The 11851-nt window shown below is 42.1% G+C and overlaps 1 pseudogene; it reads left to right on the plus strand.

Moving 5' to 3' along the window:
• The window catches only part of LOC115679420 (protein DETOXIFICATION 16-like), a 33273-nt pseudogene that overhangs the window by 1285 nt on the left and 20137 nt on the right, over positions 1 to 11851 (plus strand).

Raw genomic sequence — 11851 nt, forward strand, 5'->3', positions numbered from 1 at the left:
GAATATTTTGAGCCAATATAGGCCGATCTTAGGAGAATGATGAGTTGATATAGTCAGCGACGCACGATCGGTTCGCAGGTGATTCCGCACGACCGAAAGTACGCCTGACTAACGAACCCCGATTTTAATCCAAACGATCGCGACCCCCGGTGCGAGTAATAGTTCCTCTCGTTCTCTCGAAATTCGAGGCCATCATGACTCGGACAATCTTAGGTCGATACGCGTAACACCTAAACAGTCGCCCGTTAGTGAGAGGCCCTAAGACTTCGAAACGAGTTATTTTGATCGCAATATTGAGCCCGAACTTCGTTATCAAAATTTCAAGGGTAATTACGACTATTTTGCAAGACGGACGTCATTTTAGAGTGGCCACGCATGTTTGGGACTAGTACGGATGAAAACGGAAATTTCGACAGAAATTAGGGAAAATTACAATTTTGCCCCTGGGGACCTCGATGTCCATTTCCGAGGCCAAGCGAGGTTATTTTTCGAGGCCGACGCCATTTTTGGGTGGCCACGCATACCAGGTGTCGTTATGGACAAAAATTGGAATTTCGACAAAAATTGAAAAAATAATATTATTTTATTTTCGAAACTTCGCAGTCAGTTTTCGAGGGCTTAAAGAATGAATTTCGCAGACCAGACGCCATATTATGTTGGCCACGCACATATGGAACACGTATGTGCGAAAATTGAAATTTCGGTTCGGGATCGAAAAATTACGAAAATGCCCCTAGGGCTAATTTGGCCAATTCCGAATTTTGGATTTAATTTTGGGATTAACCAAGGTTGGTTAGGGTTAATCCAGGTCTGGTCAGCCTTGGGTTAGTGGCAAATGACCATTTTAACCCCTAAATAATTGGATATGGATTAATCTTGGCCATTGGATCAAGGGCAAAATTGTCCAATTGGCCTAGATCTTGACACTTGGATTCCACCCACACCTTATTGACTCACTTTGACCAGACCCTCTCTCTCTCCTCTCATTTTATTCGGCCAAATCCCCCGAGAATTCCTTTCTTCTTCTCCGTTTCTTGTTCTGCAGTTCCGGTTCTGCATTTTTTTGGTAATGTTCACGCGGAACAGTACCATCGGCGGAAATAGCCCAGCTCGCCCACCAGCCGTCGCCACAAGCACCCTTGGACCTCCCTCTCACCCTGTTCGGCCACCACAGCCCCTGTTCCAGCCCACAGAACGGGAATCAGCCGCGGATCGTCGTTTCCGTCGTCGCCGTGACTGCCGGCTTGCACCCGGAATGCCGCCGTCGATCCTTACCGCGCGTCGGTGATCGACCGCCCGTTCCCGTCGTCCCGAGTCGCTAATAGGCGAGTATAAACCCCTAAACCCTTAATTAGTCTAATTGTGTTCTTAGGGGGGGTAATTAGGGGTTAATTAAGCTCATTTAGGACCTAATGATGTTTATTTGGGTGTAGGATGATTATGATATGTCATTAGGGCTTAATGAGGTTATTTAAGTGTGGATTAGTGTTCAAAACGGCCCATGTTCTGGTACTGTTCACAAAGTACCGAAAATGTGCATATTTGTCTAAGTTTTGCACTAATTGAATTCAATGATTCAAGGCTTGAAATTAGACAATTCAAGTGTTAATTAAGTTCATTTGAGGCTTAATTATATGTATTTGGTGGTTGGATGTTTGGGGTAGGTGATTAGGCCTTAATGAGATGGTTTAAAGGTGGTTTAGTGCTTAAATGTTAATTTTCCTGGTACTGTTCATTCAGTACCGAAAATGCCTAATTTGTGCCCAAGTTGAATATTCTAAGAATAATGGACTAATGACAAGAATTTAGGCATTTTTAGGGGATGATTAGGACGTGTATAAATCCTATTGAATGACCCCGAAGTGGTGAGAACAACTATTGAGATGGATTTGCCCAGGGCGGGCCTTTAACGCATTGAACTACCTTGGAATGAACGTGCGAATGAATGTGGGATTCGTTGAACCAAAGTGGAAATATATTGAATGTGCCAAGGATGCGTTGAATTCGTTGATTTGGTGAATGATTATGTTCGGCATGTTGGCTTAGGTATTATCGGTGTAGTCTGGACTGGATTAGGTAGTACCAGTGTGTAATTCGGACTGGATTGAGGATCGATCGTTGGAAATTAAGTCTAAGGAATTTAGTGGGATTATTAGAAATAATTATTGGACTAGCACAGATTAATCGGGGATTATGTGATTGGACTGCTGGGTATGCCCGGGTTGATTGACTGGTTGATTTCTGTACCCAATTGTTGGGAAATTGAGTAATGCCATGTCGCGTGACTGCGTGGCCGACTTGTGCGGAGTGTGATTGGCCATATGATGGCTTGATTGGATTATTGAATTGCACATTGTGGAATTGAGCCGCATGGTATTAATTGGCCAGTGAACGATTGTTGCGGCATGAAATTAACTGAATGCTTGAATTGTGCTGATGCTCATGTTGCATTGTTTTGCATTTCATGGCACGCATAGTGAATGCCGGGAACGAGGCGTGTGATGAATTGCGCGAGAATGCGTGTCTGCCATGAGCATGTGATCACCTAAAATACCCTGAAGCGTTATACGCTGGGTTCAGATAATAATGAGTTGTGTGATCACCTAAGGACCTTTGGGTCATGACCTTCGGGTCGATACCGTCCTCATGCACTTTGAAGCAGGACGATGCACGGTACGTCCGGAAGACGACCATCCTCATGCACTTTGAAGCAGGCTCTGGTTCGTAAGGAGATCAGTGTTGCGCCTCATGCACTTTGAAGCAGGCTAGAGACACTGGGCCAGATCGGTTGCTGCGCCTCATGCACTTTGAAGCAGGCTAGACGCACCGGGCCGTGAATATTGTCGACTCGAGTCGTAATGAATAATAAATTGGGCGATTGCCAAGGTGCCAGTGTGGGCTAGTGAGCCGAGGCATGAGTATGGTGTGACGATAGCATTGCATACATAAGAATGCATGGGCCGGTTTGCGGGTGTGCGGGACTCGGTAATTGACACGCGTTATTACCATTATTAAGTATGAGCATACGTTTGACGTACGCGTGAACTGAGTGCTCGCGTATGTGACTTGATTTAAATCATGATTGTCAATAACCTGCAGGGTCAGCCAGGTAAGAGATCTGGGTCAGAGGGCCTAAGTCGGAGTTTATTTATAAATTGGTTGGTTATGTTGTTTTGTGCTGTCGGTCAGGAGATTGCACGTTAGCCTAGTTTAGGATTAGTGGTTTGTACTCGCTGAGATTCGTCTCACGGTTGTGTAAACCGAAACATTTTCAGACCCCCAGCCGTAGGATGCCGAGGACACCACCACTTTTTGGGATGCTGCATTTCATCCAGCGGTCGTTGAGCGTGCACCCCTGTGGAGACGGAGCAAATCGGAGAAGTGGCTGTTTGGTTATTCCTAGGAGCGGGTGTTTTATTTGAGTTGTTGGGAGCACTGTAAAAAGAGTTTTAAAATAGTGATATAAGTATGTACATATTTTCTGCGTTGATCGTTGTTTATTGCTTGGCTATCATTAGTCTCATGCGATCAATTGCATGGGTGTATATATTTATTTATATACGTTGCTTCCGTATGTGTTTGATCTCTGATTGGGCGTTGGGTCGGCAATGCTTCCTAGGAGCGTTGCACCACATTTCGACCTATACGCGGATGTTCATGCTTCGTAGGATACGGGGCGTGACATGAAATGATGGTCTTATTATCAGGACTTCTTCCCAACCCAATACTCATCCTGATAATTAGGAGGGAAGAAGGAGAATGACTCAAACCTCATATCTGTTCAAGTCAAAACCGACCTGTACTACAACTGTTTTGATGCTACAACTTACATTTTTTTCGGGCAATGCAAGACGATGGGGACGGCAAATGATTGGAGCTTTCATCGATTTGGGTGCCTACTATTTGTAGGGTATTCCGGTCGCCATATTCCTAGCTTTTGTCTGTCACATTGGTGGAAAGGTAAATCACGGTTACCCTACCATTCTACTGCAATTCGTCCTTTGCTTTCATCATAACTAGGAGTCGGTCCAATATTATTTTTCTTCTTACTGAGCTGCAGGGCCTCTGGACCGGGATTATAGTTGCACTCTTTGCGCAAGCATTGTTACTTGCGGTCGTAATAGGAAGTACCGACTGGAAGAAAGAGGTAATTTATAGTGAATTGATAAATCGAAGGTTTTCACTATTTAAAATATGACTCGATCTGTCGTTGGTACTTGACGTTTGGCATCGTTGCAGGCAAACAGAGTACTTAGCGCTGGGAGTCCTGCCACTGGATTGTTATCAAAAGGGAATGGTGAAGAAATATCGCCGTTGGAATCGGATGGTAGAGTACAGACCCTTCGGTTCCTGGTGTTGAAACCTAGAGCGAATTGATGAAATAAGATGTACTTATCCCTCTGGATCTCATGCTGCCGCCCATGAGGAAAGCCTCATGTGGAACCCCAACCTTACTTGTGTTTAGGATTTAGGAAGAGTTTGGTGCACAGTCCACCGCTTGTGTTTTCCTTAGCATAATTTTGTTCATGACATCCTAGACTTGTGGGGAGTACCTGCGTCGGCGGATCGTACTTTGTTTTCTTTATTCTTGATCAATTAGTAGGACATGAATACGTCCCCTGCAACAGCTACTTGAGACCATCTCAAAGTTGAGCTGTTCTTCTCCGATCTATTAACTGAAGTCTGACATAAATAAGTCTCCAGGAAGTATCAAGACACTGTGACCAGTTGGAACTTCTCCTCTTTGGTGTTTGCGAGAATAATCCTCTCACTCTGTGGCCGAACTTTTAGGCATCAGACTACTTCCCTCATCCAGGACCACCTCCTGAGTTGGGTCAAAGGTCCGCTATACATGCGAGATTAGAAGCTAAAAAAAATTGCTTTCTCACAAGTCACAATTGAATCTCGAGAAGTTACAACAAGCATCGAATCCTTGCGCTTAAGGCAGAATTCTCCATGATCAATCCATCAGATCAATTGTTGCTGATCACTTGGCCATTGGGTTACATAACAAGAATTGGTGTTGATGTTGGCCTACTTGTTATATCAATGAGAAATAATTTACCATCATAGCTTATTAACTTAACAATCACGTATTCCAACGTTCTTGAAAGAACTTTGAAATGCAAGAAAATTAAAGCTCCAAATTCTTCACGTAAGTAATATTGCAAAAGTTAAAACTTTTTAATCAGCTAATTTGTTGATTATCGTGTTCATTTTCATTATAGAAGAATTTCACTAGTTTTGGAAGTGAAGTTGAGGGTCGTGACTCATAAAAAACTTTCAACTCTAAGAGAGTTGAATCTCTAATTGTCCAAATGATTGATCTCACGCAACTTAGAGTTTTTAAATGATCTAGTTTGTTTATAATTGTGGTCGTCTTGATTAAGGAAGAACTTCATATGTTTAGAGGTGAACCTGTAGGCCAAAATTCATTTTAAAAGAAACAGATTTCAATTTTATTTTATGTTACCAACACTTTCATGGACTTACGAGCATAGAAAATGATTTTGATTTTACATGCGCGGAGCAGCAGAATCGTCCATTAAATTGCATGCAAGTGAGGATGCGCGGAAATTGGAATTGTTGATTGAATATCTGGGCTTAATTTTCAAACGACAAGTCATAAAACTTTAATTCAACTTCCATCAAGTCACTTACCAGCAATTCAAGTTTCTGTCTAGTTAGATTTTAAATGGATCACTGATCCAGAATTAGATAGATCAACTGGATTGAAACCAAAATTAAAATTATGTGACCTAATTGATAAAACATGAAATTCAAGTGACGTTTTAAAACAAAGGCAAAAGTTAAGTGATCACAAAAAATACTTTCTCTGGTGAATTTTTAAGCTACACATCAGTATCCGATGGCCATTGACTATGGAATGGATGATAATATTCAATTTATTTCCACCCGTCAAAGAATGTTTATTTCATAATTCAAGCAAAACAAGAAGCAGTGTGTACTTTCCAATCAAACTAGTTGAAAAGAAGGATAAGCCATTCCTTTCACTGACTGAGTCACGGCAATCAAAGAATTTAGCATTGAAAGTAGGATCACACCAAGTCTTTAAGTATCCAAGCTCTTGACATAATCTGGCTCTGATTTCCATGTGAGAAAATTCCATTTTTCTATTCACAAAAAGCTGTTAGAAAACGGGATAACAGTGTATCGCTAGCAACCTTGGCTCCTTAAGGATTCTTGCAGTTTGACAAGATTGATCTGCTAAACATGTCATCTCTTAATAGCTAGATGTGGAGTTGGTGTTCGTCAAGAAATAGTAAATTTGTCGTGCGCATTTCAATATGATTGTTTGGGACAGGAGACGGATAGTTCCCCTGCCCCAAATCCGATATTGCAATTGATGCCATTTTCTTTTCAAGCATGGCGTGAAGTGGATTCCTAGGATATATCTACAAATTTCTAAAATTTCATCTTACGATGTGTAGAAATTGTTCCAAACATGACTTCACAGATGATTGTGATTAAGTCCTTATGTATTACTTCATCATTCTAGCAGATAGGAATGGTGAGTGCATTGGATACATTATGCGGTCAGTCCTATGGAGTTAAGCATTACTACACGCTCAGTATCCACATGCAGAGGGCTATAATTGTTCTCCTAGTAGCTAGCATTCTGTTAGTGATCATGTCAGCCAACGCAGGCCAAACCGTTCTCTTCTTCAAGAAAGATCCTGATATATCAGTGGAGGCAGGGACATGCGCTCGCTTCATTAACCAACAATAGTAAGAAAATGTTGATGATACCTTGTGAAGTAATAAGGCGATAGAGCAGTTGTGATCAGCATCATGAAGTTGTCGTCAGCAGTTGTGAATTGTGATCAGCATCAATGAAAATTGGAAAGAAACCCCCCATGAACAGTTCATCCTTTGTCCACTTCGGAAAGAGAACAAAAGCAGAGAAATGGAGTTTTGAATTGGATGCGTCTTGTGCATGTTGTGATCAGCATCATTGTTTTTTCTTCGACCCAACATCCCTCGTGGCTGGTGCATGCACATGGCACTCTCTCTCTCTGAGCTATAATGAAACCAATGGGAGCCACCTGACCCACGACCAAACAACCCCAGTTTTCCTCATTTTATATTCAGGTTGAAATGCCACCGGTTCCGGGGGGCCACCGGTTCCAGTTCCCAGTTCCAGAAACTGGGATCCGGTTCCTGATTCCTAGGTGGGAACCGGACCACCCGGGAACCAATTACCCTTACATTAGTTGTCGGGATTTCACCGTCTTGTAAAAAAACTAGGACCGGTTTCTCTAATGAAGCCTTTCATTGGATTCCTGGATTTCTGAAGTTTGCAATTCCTTCTGCTGTTATGCTCTGGTACTTCTCAAGCTCTATGCTTCTCCTACTTCACTTTTGCTTAGCAAAGAACGCAAAGGGAATTCAAGAAAATTGATTTTAGTGCTACCATTCTTCCGACACATTAGTGGTAGTGGGCTATATTTGTGAAAGTCAAATAAAAACAATAGCTTGACGCAAAACATGAAAATGTATCATTGTTAATCTAGATTATGTTCCTTAAAATCTTTCAAAACAGACGGGAATTCATCGTCTTATGAATTGGCTCTAGACATACGCCTGCGGCATCTTGGATTATCTTCTTTTGTTCTCTTAACATCTCTATAACACGAACTAATTAAAAATGCCCTTTCTGGTTGTTTCATTACCTGCAACAGCTTTGAGAGTTGGTCCTTCGAGATGAAGGTCTTCGGGACTTCTTCCTAATCCGAAACTTGAAACTTCGGTCCTCTCAATCAGGTATTGCACTTCACAAATTCATATCTTGACAGGAAGCGTACAAGTTGACTCATCATGATATTCTTTTGTTTGTCTCAGCCTAAACACCGGTTGCTTCTGCCAAAAACCTGAAACAAATGTAAAATTGATTGTATAACACGAGGCTTGAACTTGGTCTTGGGAACCTTTTTTCTTTTCTTTTATAAAGATCTTTTACTGTTTTGGTGTCACGCTTATTCAACGAGGAGTTGGAAATAAGTAGAAAAAACATGGAACAGCTTGGTGTGTGGCGCTTTTCAAATATTGCTTCAAACCAGTGACACCGACTGGTTATGTGATCCAGATGACGGTTTATACTTCTTTTCCCAAGATCCAAACACCCCAAACATCCAAAGCATCAGTAAATTCTCACATGCTCCTGAACCATACATTCCCAGATTGTGTGGAATTCACGCTTGGGCTATTTCTTGTTTTTTCTTTTTCGTACCAGGAAATGGGGTCTGATTAATTCATTCATTTCTTTTTATGTCGACTAGAGACCATTTCTGAATGGGGCTATGTCACACTGCTGCTAGTGCATGAAGGGCTCTCGAAATACGAATCTCTATCGAAGCTTGTCATAATTTTTCTCATAATTCTTATGTGAAATGCGTTGAAAAATTTTACAGTGATAAAATGGACTTGGATATGACGCATCACAACATAAGCATTGGTTCGTGAGGATCCATCATTCTTAGTTAAGTAAATTAGGTTCATTTAAATAAAAAATAATATGATTGAAGAAAGATCTGTTAGAAACTAACTAAATCATTCAAGAACATTTTTGAGATAGTTTCCTTTTATTCTTTTTTTTTAGAAATTCTGAACTTTATAAAAGATAGATGTTTAAGGATAGTACAATAGATAAGCTAATGATCAATGCTCAAATATGTTGATACCTAAATTTTGGCTAATTCATTTTAGTTGCATAAGAAAATTAGGGATTGAACCCGACCCCTAAACAAAAATTCCATTTGCATAATTCACATTCGCATCTCATTCAGGCCATGCATCGCCCATGCCAATCTCATGGCCTGTCCATGACGTTTCCACGTACAATCGCACATTGGATCACCTCCTATGGATAGCCGGCCATCGCATGCTCATGAATTCAAAAGATGAAAAGATAACACTAGTGGCCGTAAATCTTGGTGAGGTGAGAACGGAAGGGATAGAGCAAATCTGATGGGGAACATTCGCTCAAGAGTCCAAGTGGTTATCTCAAGTGACTTTGATTTGAATTCAAAAGAAACCAAGATTGATCCAGGCCAAGAACCGATCGTGGGTTTGACACTTGAAAATAACACGAAAGGAACGGATGAAGCCGCTCAGAGTTTCCTTTCAACCGAATCTTTATCCTTTTTCTTCGATGGTTTGCAACTGTTCTCAATTGTGTTCAACTCTTATGAGCAATCCCACTGCCACAGCCGGCCATCGCACTCCGCCGACGCTCACACCATGTTCAGCGAGCCCTGCCGCAATGAGATTCCTGCAATGCCTCCCGCAGTGAGTTGCAGCGACTGTCTGACGAACTCGGAAGCTTTCCCGACATCTCCTGCGATCTTTTGCCGACGTTGCTCCCTCCTGGTGCCCCTGTAGCGAGACATCACCCAAGCTGATCCTGACGAGCCCCCGCCTTCATGCCAAGAAGGTCCAGCGAGGAGCACGGCGTCCTTACCTGCTTTGTGTGCGGCCACGTCCATACCTGCCTTTTTGGATGGGAACTTCTCTTTTAAAAAAAATCGGTTAGCAAAGGTGAGTGGACTTTGGATTGTGGATCTTGGGAAATCTTGCATGTTGGCTCGTAATTTGTTGCAAGAAGATGAATTATTTGGGCATTTAATTTTTGAAGCATAAACTCATCTCTACAGCCACCTTTCTTTGTTATGGTGGGATTCTTGAAGATCACAATTTTCTTTTCAAATTTCACTCGAATCCTTAGCCCCATGGTTCTTGAGAAGGGGAAGACATAATTGGCGAGATGGGTTTTTGAGAGTTCACGCTTTTAAGAGAAGCGCACATGGCCAGGCTCTCGTCGATTCGAGATTTGGACAAGAGTATGAAGGCGCCTTGGCCTGGCGTTCCACCGTTTGTGACCAGCTTGCGATTGGTTCACCAATTTCCTCAGTTTCGTCAGAATTAAGGCAATCGAATTGTCGATCGATGTCCGTATTCATCTTCCACATCATGACCAGGTGATTCTTGTAAATCGCTTTCTGGTAAATTGCTTCTCTCCGCTATCATCGCTGCTCTTATGTTAATGAATAGGATTGGGATGGGATCATCACCAAGCCTGTCACCACTATCACTGTTGCTGTGAACCTGAGTTTTTGAGTGAGCTCAAGGCCGAGCTCGCCATCCTCTGCGTCGCCAAGGTCATCGGTGGTGTGCCAAACATGCTATCCAAGAGGTATGTCACTGTTTTCACTTGATTTTTACGATATGGAGGTCATGGTTAGCGCTTTATATTTTTGGTAGATGGTAATGTTAGATTTGGGATGATTATCAGCTTTGGTTATGCTGGTTGAAAGAGTCATGCACTCAACGTCAACCAACTTGCACTTATTAATGACTGTAATCCCATAAGCACTGACCATGAACAAGATTGCTAGAGCTTCCAAAAAGAGGTCACGATGCCATATCAAGCTCTTTAATAAACAATGTGACCAGAAAACGTTACATAGGCATTAAAATGTTGTCTGCTTGTTAAAGTGGTTGTATAGGTCAATCATCTTAGCATGAATCTCCGCACTTATTCGAATGCCGTTCATCATGAGTATCGAGATAGTTTGCTAAGCGATGACCATATTAAAATTTGCACTACCTACTGAGATCTAAAGAACTCGAACCAGTTTGTTTCAATGGGACAAAGTACTGGACAGAAGCTACAACAACATTGAACCCACCGGAATGAAATGATACTTAATTGCTATCGATTGGTATTAAGTGATAAGAGAAAGACCAGTTTCACGGGGAAAGTCAACATATCTAGTGAGGACGACCCTATCCTGTTGGCCTCTAGCGAAGCTTCATTCTCGCTGATAAATGTCTTCATCCTGCTTTCAGACGAAGATCTCCAGTTCCTGCCACGGCAAAGCTCTCTGTATATCGTGCCCTTTAGCTCCGCGATTTCAGCTTCGATCAGTCTTGATTTTGGTTACTGTAAAATAAAAAAAAAAAAAAAAAAAAAAAAAAAAAAAAAAAAAAAAGGTCAACAAGTCAACAGAAGCTACAGTGGACTCTCGACCAAATTAAAAAGGAGGCCGAGAGCTCCTTGGCTGAGAAAAACAGAAACGGAAAAGAAGAGAAAGGAGAGGAAAGGGAAGAAGAAGAAGAAAAAGAGGAGAGAGGAGAGGGTTTTGCGCCGCGCGGACCTCGCCTAGCCGATTCGACTTCGAATCGCAACGCTCGGTAAGTACTCGCGCCCTCGTTCGTTTGATTGGAGAAGTTTTCCGATTTAGGGTTTAAATTCGGAATTTTGGGAAATTCGAGCGGCGAAGTCTGATTTTTGAGTCGTTCAGCTGCGTATTTTTATAGAATTGGTAGTTTACAGTGTTGCGGAGCTGTGGGATTTTACGGAGCCTGATTTGGACTTACGATTTGCTGGATATGAATTTTTGAAGTTGAGTGCGCGCAGTGAACAGTACGCGAACAGTGGTTTTTAGGCCGATTTTCGTCGGTTTTCGGCTCGATTTTGGGGCTGCCAAGTTGGGGTTCCTGTAGTGCTCCGAACAAGCTTTCTTTTGACTATAAACTTGCTTGGATTGGAGTTTACTGGAGAAAGTTATGGCGCAATCAAGTTTTGCGCTTAGGCGTTGTATTGTGGGCGATTTTGGATAATCGCGTTAGACGAGCGTTTTGAGGGCGTCTTTTAGTCGTTATATTAGCATCTAAGCCTAGTTGAGCCGAGTCGTGGTTGAAGTAACATTTTACTCGGTTTTGATACCGTTTTTCGACTTATTGTTAGGTATTCAAGTGTGTCGGCTCGAGAAATCGCTGTAGGTTAGTTTTTCAGCTTTTCAAGGTGAGTGGTACTATTTCTTCTTTG

The sequence above is a fragment of the Syzygium oleosum genome, unplaced genomic scaffold, assembly GCF_021117445.2.
Source record: "Syzygium oleosum isolate NSW1041296 unplaced genomic scaffold, Sole_v2.1 Sole_v2.04, whole genome shotgun sequence".
Classification (NCBI taxonomy): Eukaryota; Viridiplantae; Streptophyta; class Magnoliopsida; order Myrtales; family Myrtaceae; genus Syzygium; species Syzygium oleosum.